Below are 12,877 nucleotides of genomic sequence, written 5' to 3'. Positions count from 1 at the left end.
ACGGGAAGGCGGGGTTACCCTGAGCACGTGATCGGCTGCCGTCATGGGAAGGGCGAAGTAAAGGAGGGTAGTCAGCTGCTGCCGCCCTCTTAGGGAGGTCGTAAAGCCAAAGGGCTCAGATAGGGAGCTCGACCCTGGGAGCAGGTTTGGCAGGTGAGTTGCTGGGGGGATGTTTGGGGGGCGGGTGGGTAGCGAGGCAGGTTTGGGGGCGGGTCAGTGAGGGGGGTAGCTTGCAGGATGGGTAGCTAGGGGCAGGTTTGGAGAGCAGCTTAGCGGGTGAGTTGTGAGCATATCACTGGGGGTGATTTGTGATGGGCTGCCGGTAGGATTCATAGAATCATAGAATATCAGGGTTGGAAGGGACCCCAGAAGGTCATCTAGTCCAACCCCCTGCTCAAAGCAGGACCAATTCCTAGTTAAATCATCAAATGATTCTGCCAGGCGGAGCCAGAGATCCTGAGGGTGGCTAGACCCAGAGGGTTTTGAGGTTACGGGAGATGTGGGGGAGGGAACTTGGATCCATTTGACCCTTTTCTGAGTTTGTGAGCTGGGGTGAGCTCTGCTGCCATGAGAGGAGGTTGTGTTGCCAGTTACAATAATGCAATGTGAAGCAGGGTATCAAAAGTCACATAACTGAAATCAAGCTGCCAGCATGTTGTAATGCAATGCTCCGCTTTTAAAAACATCTTTATTCACTTTTCTCATCTTAGTAGACTAGAATAGGGACAAGCTACCTTTGCCTTTACAAATGCATGTTACCAGGATCTGGAATGGTCCCCTGCCCTCATCTCAAAGTGCTTTGCAAGTAGTCCCTGGTGAGATAGGTATTTTTGTTCCATCAATATAATGATTGGCCAAAAGTCACACAACAAGTCAGTAGGCTTTAATTTTGTACCTCCTCAGAGATCCGTGCTACAGCACCAGTCAGTTCACAAATGTAAATACATTATTTGGAATGGCTGCAGTCAGTTCTGTGAAAATTCTCCTCTAAAAACCTGTCTATGGCTGCTCAGCTCCTGTGGCGATCAGGCCATGGATACGGGGAGCATTGAATTTGTTTGGTAATTTTGTATTTCCAGGGAGCCGGGGCTATGTGGGGTGGCTATCAGGAGGGGATTTCGCCTGAGGTTGCATGGGCTGTTCGGAGGAATTTCTTTTTAAAAGCTTTTTTGATAGGGGATTACTAGGGCATTGCACACTTCATTACTTCTGTAGGCTGAGCACATTGCATTCCTCCATCCCACCCCACCAGCCTCCTCTATTTCAGGGAACCACCTCCACCCCCTCTCCCATGCAAGGGGCTCTCTGTGACCCCCCTTCCCCCATACCATTGTCTTTGACTCCCCCGCTCCTTACTATGCCGGGGCTCGGTATGTTCCCCAGTCCTTCCTCTCCCCATACAGGGGTCCCCCATTCTCCACCCCCACCCCATGGGCTAGGGGTGTGTGTCTCTTTCATACCTTTCTTCCCCTGCAGATCGGAAGGGACGGGCAGATGGTTGGTGCCATCTCTCTTTCTCTTTGCCTCCCCCACTACAGAGCAGGCTTGGGGGGAGGCAGCACACTTGGATGGAGGAAGGAATGAAGGCTCCTTTACATCTCTCTCCCTCTGGCTCCCCTGACGGCTGAGCATCCAGTTCTTAGCTAGCTCTCCACAGGCAGAGCCAAGAGCAACTTTTTAAGTGAAAACAGCTTTTCCAGTTATGACATTACACCACATCCCAAATTCTTCATAGAAATATTGTTCTGATATGAATATGGCATGACTAAGATATGTTTTATGCAAGAGGGGTCATGTGAGGTATCATTGAAAAGGTTATGATCTACTGAATGTGTTTATCCAATTTGTATGCATGTATCATTTTTGTATCTGAAGCTAGTAATATTTAACATGTATCAGTATTTCAAATGTGCTACTCTGGGTAACACCCATAACTAGCCCTTCAGGTACAACAATGAAAAAGTCAGACAGGGCTGATGGGCCATCAGCATAGACAATGGACTGTGAAAGAGCTTAGTCTTCATGTGGACGCTCCAGACAGGTTGTGAGTAATGGCTGCTATGACCCTGTAGAGACATGTGACTGAGTCACCTGGTACTGGACCCCACCTTGGAATGCCAGTGTTTTTTCACTGGAAGACAAAGGATTCCTGTCATACACAAAAAGCTATATAAGGCAGGGGAGTGACATCATCGTGGTTGTCCTCTGCCTCCCCACCCAAAAAGATGCTGGGAAACACCTGAAAATAAGAACTGAACTTGGGGGGAAAGAGTAGAGCCCAGGCTGGAAGGGTGTCTAGTCTGTGAGTAAGAATACCTGAAGTTTCACACTGCATGCCAGTGCAGCTGGCTTCCAAGAACCTTTGCAATCTGCCTGAAACAACATTTAGGATAAGTTTCATAGTTTCATAGATACTAAGGTCAGAAGGGACCATTATGATCATCTAGTCTGACCTCCTGCACAATGCAGGCCACAGAATTTCACCCACCCACTCCTGCGAAAAACCTCTCACCTATGTCTGAGCTAATGAAGTCTTCAAATTGTGGTTTAAAGACTTCAAGTAGCAGAGAATCCTCCAGCCCCATGCTACAGAGGATGATAAATTACTATTTGTAGCTAATTTCTTTAGTGAATCAAGCTTAGTTTGTGTTTTGTTTTATTTGCTTAGTAATCTGCTTTGTTTTGTTTGCTATCCCTTATAATCACGTAAAATCTGCCGTTTATAGTTAATACATTTGTTTTGTTTATTATTAAACCCAGATTGTGCAATTTCTAACAGGGCGGAGAGGGGGGCAAGAAGTTGTGCATATCTCTCTTCACATTGAGGGAGAGGGCGAACTTTTATGAGCTTGCCCTGTACATAAGACATATTGCACAAGACAATATACCTTAGGGTCTGCACTCCAAGGGAGGTGGGCACCTGAGTGCTGGGGCAAGTCCCTTAAGATGAATCTTCTCAGAGCTAATCTCAGGGTATGTCTACACTATGAAATTAGGTCAATCTTATAGAAGTCGATCTTCAGAAAGCGATTTTATACAGTTGATTATTATGTCCCCACTAAGCACATTAAGTCGGCGGAGTGCATCCTCAATATTGTGGCTAGCATCGATTCATGGAGCGGTGCACTGTGGGTAGCTATCCCGCAGTCTCTGCTGCCCATTGGAATTTTGGGTTAAGCTCCCAATGCCTGATGGGGCAAAAACATTGTCACGGGTGGTTTTGGGTATATGTCGTCAGTCTCCCCTCCCTCCTTCCATGAAAGCAATGGCAGACAATCGTTTCACACCTTTTTTCCTGGGTTGCCCATGCAGACATCATAGCACTGCAAGCATGGAGCCCGCTCAGCTCACTGCTGCTGTTGTGAGCATTGTAAACACCTCGCACATTATCCTGCCATATGTGCAGAACCTGTCTAGGAGACACCAGCACAAGGATGATTGTGAGGAGGACATGGACACAGATATTCCTGAAAGCATGGGATGTGGCAATTGGGACATCATGGCAGCATTGGGGCAGGTTGATACAGTGGAATGCTGATTCTGGGCCCGGCAAACAAGCACAGACTGGTGGGAATGCATAGTGTTCCAGGTATGGGATGATTCCCAGTGGTTGCGAAACTTTCTCATATGTAAGGCCACTTTCCTGGAACTTTGTGAGTTGCTTTCCCACACCCTGACATGCAGGAATACCAAGCTGAGAGCTGCCCTGACAGTTGAGAAGTGAGTGGTGGTAGCCTGGTGGAAGCTTGGAATGCCTGACTACTACCAGTGAGTCAGGAATCAATTTGGAGTAGGCAAATCTACTGTGGGGGCTGCTGTGATCCAAGTAGCCAATGCAATCACTGAGCTGCTGCTATCAAGGGTAGTGACTCCGGGAAATGTGCAGGTCATAGTGGATGGCTTTGCTGCAATGGGGTTCTCTAACTGTGGTGGAGTAATAGATGGAATGCATATCCCTATCTTGGCACTGGACCACCTTGCCAACCAGTACATAAACCACAAGGGGTATTTCTCAATGGTGCTGCAAGCACTGGTGGATCACAAGGAATGTTTCACCAATATCAACAGGGGATGGCCAGGAAAGGTGCATGATACTTGCATCTTTAGGAACTCTGGGCTATTCCAACAGCTGCAAGAAGGGACTTGCTTCCCAGACCAGAAAAATTAACGTTGGGGATGTTGAAATGCCAATAGTTATCCTTGGGGACCCAGCCTACCCCTTGCTCCCATGGCTCATGAAGCTGTACACTGGCAGCCTGGACAGTAGTAAGGAGCTGTTCAACCTCAGGCTGAGCAAGTGCAGAATGGTGGTAGAATGTGCCTTTGGACATTTAAAAGCTCGCTGGCGCAGTTTGCTGACTAGATTAGACCTCAGTGCAGCCATTATTCCCATTGTTATTGCTGCTTGCTGTGTGCTCTATAATATCTGTGAGAGTAAGGGGGAAGACATTTATGGTGGGGTGGGAGGTTGAGACAAATCACCTGATGGCCAATTTTGAGCAGCCAGACACCAGGGCAATTAGAAGAGCACAGCTAAGTGTGCTACACATCAGAGAGGCTTTGAAAACCAGTTTCATGACTGGCCAGGCTAAGGTGTGACAGTTGTGTGTGTTTCTCCTTGATGCAAACCCGCCCCCTTTGTTGATTTTTAATTCCCTGTAAGCTATCCACCCTCCCCACTTTGATCACAGCTGGCAAAGGAAATAAAGTCACTATTGTTTTGAAACCAGGGGGAGGGACAGCTCAGTGGTTTGAGCATTGGCCTGCTAAACCTAGAGTTGTGAGTTCAATCCTTGAGGGGGCCATTTAGGGATCTAGGGCAAAAATTGGGGATTGGTCTTGTTTTGAGCAGGGGGTTGGACTTGATGACCTCCTGTGGTCCCTTCGAACTCTGATTCTTTATTAATTAAAAAAAAAAAGTGAGATAACTTACAAGGTAGCCCAGTGGGGGTAGGGGAGGAAAGGATAAGGCCACATTGCTTATTGAAGCCACACTACAAAATCAAAGCTGTTTGAATGACAGCCCTCTGTTGCTTGGGCCATCCTGTGGAGTGGAGTGGCTGGGTGCCCGGAGCCTCCCACCCTGTGTTCTTGGGCATCTGGGTGAGGAGGATATGGAACCTGGAGAGGAGGACAAGCGGTTATACAGTGGATGCAGCGGCAGTCTGTGCTCTTGTTGCCTTTCCTGCAGCTCCATTAGATGCCTGAGCATGTCTGTTTGCTCTCCCATTAGCCTCAGCATCGCTTCCTGCCTCTTCTCATCGTGCTCACCTAATGCTTTCCTGGCCTCTGACACTGAATGCCTCAGAGCAGGAGGACTGCACAAGCTCAGAAAACATGTCATTGCGAGTGCGTTTTTTTCACCTTCTAATCTGCGATAACCCCACGGAGGGAGATGATGGGGGAGCATAGAAACATTTGCACCTGCAGGGGAGATAAAAAGGGAGAGTAAAATTTATGAGGATACATTTCTGAGAACAAAAGGGAGACTTTCACAGTAAATCAGGCAATTAACAGCAGACAGCACGTGTGCTTTAAGTACAAGGTCGCATTTTGCCTTTTATATTGAGTGCCTGCCCATATGGTGACACATTATACACAGCTGGGCAACAGAATTCTGTTTCCAGGCAGCCATGGTAAGCCAAAGGCTATGTGGGGTTGGCTTCTTCTGCCTTCATAACATATGGGAATGGCTTCTGTCCTAAATATAAAGGGAAGGGTAACCACCTTTCTGTATACAGAACTATAAAACCCCTCCTCGCTAGAGGAAAAACCCTTTCACCTGTAAAGGGTTAAGGAGGTAAGAACCTTGCTGGCACCTGACCAAAATGACCAATGAGAAGACATGTTCCTTTCAAAGCTTGAGTGGGGGAAACAAAGGGTCTGTGTGATGCTTTTGCCAGGAACAGAAAGGAATGCAGCTCAGAACTCCTGTAAAAAGTTAGTAAATAATCTGGCTAGAAATGCGTTAGATTTCCTTTTGTTTAATGGCTGGTAAAATAGGCTGTGCTGAATGGAATGTATATTCCTGTTTGTGTCTTTTTGTAACTTAAGGTTTTGCCTAGAGGGATTCTCTATGTTTGGAATCTGATTACCCTGTAAGGTATTTACCATCCTGATTTTACAGAGGTGATTCTTTTACCTTTTCTTTAATTAAAACTCTTTTAAGAACATAGTTGTTTTTTCATTGTTCTTAAGATCCAAGGGTTTGGGTCTGTGTTCACTTGTACAAATTGGTGAGGATTTCTATCAAGCCTTCCCCAGGAAAGGGGGGTGTAGGGCTTGGGGGGATATTTTGGGGGAAGACTTCTCCAAGTGGGCTCTTTCCCTGTTCTTTGTTTAACACGCTTGGTGGTGGCAGCATACGGTTCAAGGACAAGGCAAAGTTTGCACCTTGAAGTTTTAACCTAAGCTGGTAAGAATAAGCTTGGGGGGAGGGGGGGGTCTTTCATGCAGGTCCCCACATCTCTACCCTAGAGTTCAGAGTGGGGAAGGAACCTTGACAGTTTCAAACCACAGCGCCCTCCTTTCCCATAGCAAGCAATACTGGTTGAGTTTGCCATTTAAAAGGAGGGGCTGCGGTTTTCAGTTGGATGTGCAGCACACTCCTCTCCACACCCCACCATGTGGCTATTCTCTGGGATGATCCCTTTTAGCCAAGCGCAAACAGTCCAGCGTGAACGGGGTCCTTTTACTGTTCCCTTACAAAAATTCCCTTATTTCAACCAGGTGACCATGAATGATATCACTCTCCTGATGCTGACACAGAAAGATAAAGACTGAATGTTGCTTGAATGCGACCAAAACCCAGGATCATTCGCTGCCATGCTTTGTGCTACAATGATTCCACACTACTTGCTACTGGCTTGGCATAGTAAAGTGTCCTACCATGGGGGACGACATAAGGCAGCCCTCCTCAGAAAACTTCTGCAAAGGCTTTCAGAGTCTTTTGGACACTGGAAAAAGGGCTAATGTAGTGCCCATCTTTAAAAAAATGGAAGGAGGAGGATCCTAGGAAATACAGGCCAGTCAGCCTCACCTTAGTCCCTGGAAAAATCATGGAGCAGGTCCTCAAGGAATCAATTCTGAAGCACTTAGAGGAGAGGAAAGTGATCAGGAACAGTCAGCATGGATTCACCAAGGGCAAGTCACGTCTGACTAATCTAATTGCCTTCTTGACGAGATAACTGGCTCTGCGGATGAGGGGAAAGCGGTGGACGTGTTGTTCCTTGACTTTAGCAAAGCTTTTGACACGGTCTCCCACAGTATTCTTGCCAGCAAGTTAAAGAAGTATGGGCTGGATGAATGGACTATAAGGTGGATAGAAAGTTGGCTAGATTGTCGGCCTCAATGGGTAGTGATCAATGGCTCCATGTGTAGTTGGCAGCTGGTATCAAGTGGAGTGCCCCAAGGGTCGGTCCTTGGGCCGGTTTTGTTCCAGATCATTTATGAAAATATTGAGGATGGTGTGGATTGCACCCTCAGCAAGTTTGCAGATGACACTAAACTGGGAGGAGGTAGACATGCTGAAGGGTAGGGATAGGATACAGAGGGACCTAGACAAATTAGAGGATTGGGCCAAAAGAAATCTGATGAGGTTCAACAAGGACAAGTGCAGAGTCCTGCACTTAGGATGGAAGAATCCCATGCACCGCTACAGACTAGGGACCGAATGGCTAGACAGCAGTTTTGCAGAAAAGGACCTGGGGTTACAGTGGACGAGAAGCTGGATATGAGTCAGTGTCTATATCACACTCGGGTGCCTGCGATTCATCCCTCTGTCGGTAACTTTGCAAGTAACTCTGCTGCCATGCGCAATGCCCTCACAACAGTCAGGCTTGACAAAGCCCTGGCTGGGATGATTTAGTTGGGGATTGGTCCTGTTTTGAGCAGGGGGGGTTGGACTAGATGACCTCCTGAGGTCCCTTCCAACCCTGATATTCTATGAGAACCTCCAGGAGAGCTTCATGGAGATGTCCCTGGAGGATTCCTGCTCCATCCCTGGACACGTTAACAGACGTTTCTAGTAGCTGTACTGGCCATGAATGCATCCCAATTCTTCAGGGCAAATCAAACATTAAACAATTGCTTTTAAACCCTGTACTGTAGTTACAAATGTGCACTCACAGGAGGTAATTCTCCAGCTTCAGGGTCCAGGAACCTGCCTTGGGAGGGTATTGGCTCCAGGGTGAGGAAAAGGTCCTGGCTGCCTGGGAGAACAGATTCTCCACTTGTCTGCTGCGCATTCTCCTTCTCCACAAAATCCTCCTCCCTGTTGTGTGAGACTCCCCCCTTGCAGGTGTCTACAGACAGTGGCGGGGTAGTGGTAGAGTCCTCCCCAGAATGGCATGCAGCTGATCATAGAAGCGGCATGTCTGGGGCTCTGACCTGGAGTGACCGTTTGCCTCCTTTGTCTTTTGGTAGGCTTGCCTGAGTTCCTTAACTTTCACACAGTACTGCTGTGTGTCCCTGTTGTATTCTCTGTCCATTACGCCCTGTGTGATTTTGGCATATATAGATAGCATTTTTTTTTAAATTAGAGTTCGGCCTGCACAGAGTCTTCTTCCCATGCAGCAATAAGATCCAGTGTCTCCCATTTGCTTCATGCTGGATCTCGTTTGCGATTCTGGGACTGCATGGTCACCTGTGCTGCTGAGCTCGCCATGCTGACCAAACAGGAAATGAAATTCAGAGTTTCCCCAGGCTTTTCCTGTGTACCTGGCTAGTGCATCGGAGTTCAAAGTGCTGTCCAGAGCAGTCATATTGGAGCACTCTAGGATAGCTCCTGGAGGCCAATACTGTTGAATTGCATCTGCACTACCCCAAATTCGACCCAGCACGGTCAATTTTAGCGCTACTCCCCTTGCCGGGGAGGAGAACAGCAGTCGATTTTAAGAGCCCTTTAGGTCGATGGAACGGGGTTGGTTGTGTAGACGCATTGCTTATAATATAGACCTAACGTGGCTAAATCCGGCCTAACCTCGTAGTGTAGACCAGGGCTCAGTGTCTGTCTTTCTGCAGCTGGGTGTCGCCCTTTCTGTGTGTGTGGCAGAGGAGGCTTAAGAACCTGGCTCAGCAAGACAGGTTAAAGGGGACTCAGGCCGGCAGAACAGGCAGGCTCAGTGGTATCTCAGTACATCAGGTGGTACCTTGAAGGGGGGCAACCCATCACATCGGTGTTCCTGATTTTTACCAGAATCAGGAGAAGTTCTGCCCACTGGTGCCTAGAACATCCACTGAACATTTTGGATTGATCAGATATGGTTTCAAAAGTTATCATGTTACACCCAGACAAATAGAGAAATGCCATTGGCTTGAGCATAGGACCTTGTTTCATTTGGCCAGTTGTCATCAGTATTGTGTTAGTGCTGCTATAGAGCCCCATGCATACTCCGTTGTGCTAGGCACTATACGACTACAGAACAAAAAGCTGTGTGTTTTATATCATGTAAATGCTTAGAGAGCTGGCTCGCTATGCCCACTAATAAACAGAAATAATTCAGTGAAATGTTAGCCCTTTCTTTGTTTATGGATGTGACGGAGTTGGGAGTCACCAGCACAGCGCCTCCTGCTGTTCACTCGGGGAATTAGCTCAGTTCATGCAGAGCGCCCTCTGCAAGTGGTGTCCCGTCCATCTCTCGCCCTAGATTGGCATCTCGACCCACATTGCTCCCAGATTGTGGTGTCCTCTTCAGGACACTGCCCTCCAGCAGTGCCCACTGCTCCGGTCTCACCCCCTTCCAGGGGTTTGGTGTTATGAGCAGTCCTTCTCTTTGCCCCAGCCACAATGGCTAACCACACCCCAAAGTCTAACCTTTTTGGCAGGGGTCTGGTGCAGTCCGTGATGACCACTCCAAACAGCCAGGTGGAAGTGCAGGGGGGGGGGACCCAGGCCCGCCCTCTACTCTGGGTCCTGGCCCAGGGACCCTTTGGCAGCAGCCTTCCTTCTCTCCCTTTGTCCGTCTCTCTCCCTGGGCCGTTTCCCCTTCAGCCCCTTTGCACTGGCTAGGCCATTTTTCTCAGGGCCTGCAGCCCGACAGGTACTGGGCGGGAGTCCCCTTCTGCTCCCCTCGCCCACCGACTTCCCAGATCCCAATAGGGCTAGTCTCCTCACGCAGGAGACTGTCCTTCACCCTCTGAAGGCCTGGGAGAGACTGCCTGCTCCCTTCCTGGGCAGTCTTTATATAGGGCCTAGCCTAGCCCTGATTGGCTGGCTGTAATACGGGCCCTGATTGGCTCTAACAGGCCCTCCCTGATTGGCTGCTGCCCTGCGCAGCTGCTCTGGTCTGTTGTAGCCCAATCTGGCATGGGGGTGGGGCACTGCCCCACCACACACCTCCCCCCTTAAGACTATTCTCACGGGGACAGGGGATCCCTATTGCCCCAGCTTCCCTTGCAGCTGGGCCCACAGGGCATCCCTCTCCTCTCGCAGGCCCTCCACACTCTGGAGCCACCTGCTTCCCTCTTCTAGGGTCTGGGTTCCCACCGTAGACCACCCTGGTTCTACGGGGGTTCCCCTCTCCATTTGGGTCCTCACTGTAGCCCTCCTGGCCCCAGTGTAGGTTTCTTGGTTTAGGCGGGGCCTCTCTGCCCCAATCTCTTTCTCCCTCGTGGCCCCAGTCTTCACCACCCCTTCCCTGGGGCTGGTCTCAGACCAAGCCCTTGTCTCGGACACTTCCCCCTTCCTGCCTTAGGGAGCAGCGTCCCTTTAAGTGGCAGTGAAACCACCACTTGTGTCTTCCCTTGGCCACGGCCCTACCACAGCCTGTTTGGGCCCTAGCCCTTCCCTCTGGGCTAGCCCAGGCCTTGGGAGCCCTGCAGGGGCACTCCCTCTTGAAGTCTCCCCACAGACCCAACAAGCTGAAGGCCCCCTTCTTGCCCTCACAGGGGGCACCTTGTCTGGGTGGGGCTCTCTGCCCCCTCCCAGTGGGGATACTCCCTCCTGAAGCATCCCAGTTGCCCACAGGTGAAACAGTGCTTGAGCCCAGGCCCTAGCCTCCCGCTCTTGGTGCCTGATCTCTTATAGGGCCTGGGTGCCCACCCCTGCAATAGCCAGAGCAACCCTCTCTGCTGCTTGGCAAGCTGGGCCCCCCAATAAAAGTCCAACTTCTCCACCATTTTCTCCTTTCTCTGTTCTGTCCCACAGTCCATGCCCTGCCCCTTGTAGCGGGGCGGACTGCTAGTGCCTGCATTCTCTACCACTTGTAAAGGAGCGGACTCACCCCTGCGGCACCTCCTGCTGGTCGTTGGGAACTAGCTCTTTTCCAGCCTGGAGCACCCTCTGCAGGCTGGCGATCCGCAGAGCTCTGGCCCTCGTATCCCTCACAGACCCCAGTGCCCCTTTCTCTGGGGATCTGCCCCCTGTCAGTACCTGTACACTCTGCCTCTGGGTCTCCCCTTCCTGGGGAACCCCCAACCCACTATCCCCACCTTGCCTCAGTCCAGGCTACTGCTAGTCATCACCAAGCCCCCACTCCCTGGGGCAGACTGCCGTGTAAAGGCCACTCATTGTAGGCAAGGGGGTTCAGACCTGCTGCCTTCCTCTCAGTACCTCTATGGGCCTTGGACCAGGCCCTACAGCCTGGGGAGTTGCCAGCCTGGAGCACCCTTGCTCAGCCTGCTCCTTCCCCAGCACTGTACCACCCTCAGTACCCTGTCAGACAGGCCCTGCTCTCTCCCAGCCTGGAGAGAGACTCCTTGGGACTCTGGCTCACAGCCTTTTTATACAGGCCAGCTGGGGCCTGACTGGGGTGTGGCCCAGCTGCAGCTGCTTCCCCAATCAGCCAGCCCCAGCCACAGCCCTCTCCAGGGCTGCTTTTAACCCCTTCTATTTTATAAAACCAGAGAGGGGAGGTTGGCTAATGAAGCGTCCTGCGATTGTAGGGCCGTTTTCCAATCCTCAGTACATTCACTTATCCAGGCAGAGTTCCTCTGGGCAGCGTCCATCGACTCCCTTGACGCCTTCGAGGAGCGGTGGGCGCTGTCCGAGGTTCTCTGCTCGGTGACCCCATCCGGTTCCCTCCGTCTGACCCTTTGATTGAGGGGAAGAGTGAGAGACCCCAGCCCCAGCCGTTGCCGCTGTGGATACAATCATCACTGTCGCCTAGGAGGGGTCCTATAACACGTGGGTGTAATCCCCCCCACCCTCAAACCGCCCACCCTGCAGCCGTGCCCATCTTGTCGGGCACTCTCAGGAGAGGAATAATCGGTGACACTGGGCGTGGCACTAGGTAACTCGAGGGGGTGGAAGACCACAAGTGTCGAGGAAGCCCCCCAGCTCTAGGCCACCAGGTAACTCAGGAAGGTGGAAGACCACGAGTGTCGAGGAAGCCCCCCCGCTCAGGGCCTAGGCTAGCCTGAACACTTCTTCCTCCTGAAGGCTGCTGTGTTATACCTTCTGTTTGCTTTTGTTTTGTTGCATAGTTTGCTTTACCCTCTTTGGTGATTCTTTGTAAGTGTTACACAAATAAAATTCTTTTCTGCTAAAAAACAAACAAACAAAAAAAACCCTTCTATTTTAGGAGTAGGGTAGCCACCCCGCTACAATGGAGCAGAGGTAAATATATGATTCCGGAACCTCTAACTTCATTTCTCCAAGAATTTTAGATCTTATTGGAAAAATATTACACCTTTGAAAATCATGTCCACATGTGGTGTCTGGAACTTGAGCAAGGCAAGTTATTTTTCAATATTATTTTTAACCTGACCGTGTCCCTTTAATAGTGACTTTACCTGAGGTCACACAGTGAGTCAGTGATAGTCTAGAATAGAATCCAGGTGTTCTGACTCTCAATTCTAACTTCTAGTTACCTGCTCTTTTCTCTCCAGTGATTATGATGATAACAGCAAAAAGGCTCACTTTTATAATGTTTTCAGT

General features: G+C 49.9%; 1 long non-coding RNA gene across 1 annotated transcript; it reads right to left on the bottom strand.

Moving 5' to 3' along the window:
- Nucleotides 1-4,883: 4,883 nt before the first annotated feature.
- Nucleotides 4,884-8,584, bottom strand: LOC140918466 (uncharacterized). Its single transcript, XR_012161197.2, has 2 exons — nucleotides 8,128-8,584; nucleotides 4,884-5,424 (listed from the first exon to the last, which is right to left on the bottom strand). It is a non-coding gene; the product is annotated as an uncharacterized LOC140918466 (long non-coding RNA).
- Nucleotides 8,585-12,877: the final 4,293 nt, after the last annotated feature.

Source organism: Lepidochelys kempii, chromosome 10 (genome assembly GCF_965140285.1).
Source record: "Lepidochelys kempii isolate rLepKem1 chromosome 10, rLepKem1.hap1, whole genome shotgun sequence".
In the NCBI taxonomy this organism is placed as follows: Eukaryota; Metazoa; Chordata; order Testudines; family Cheloniidae; genus Lepidochelys; species Lepidochelys kempii.
This window is presented reverse-complemented; position numbering and strand designations above follow the sequence as displayed.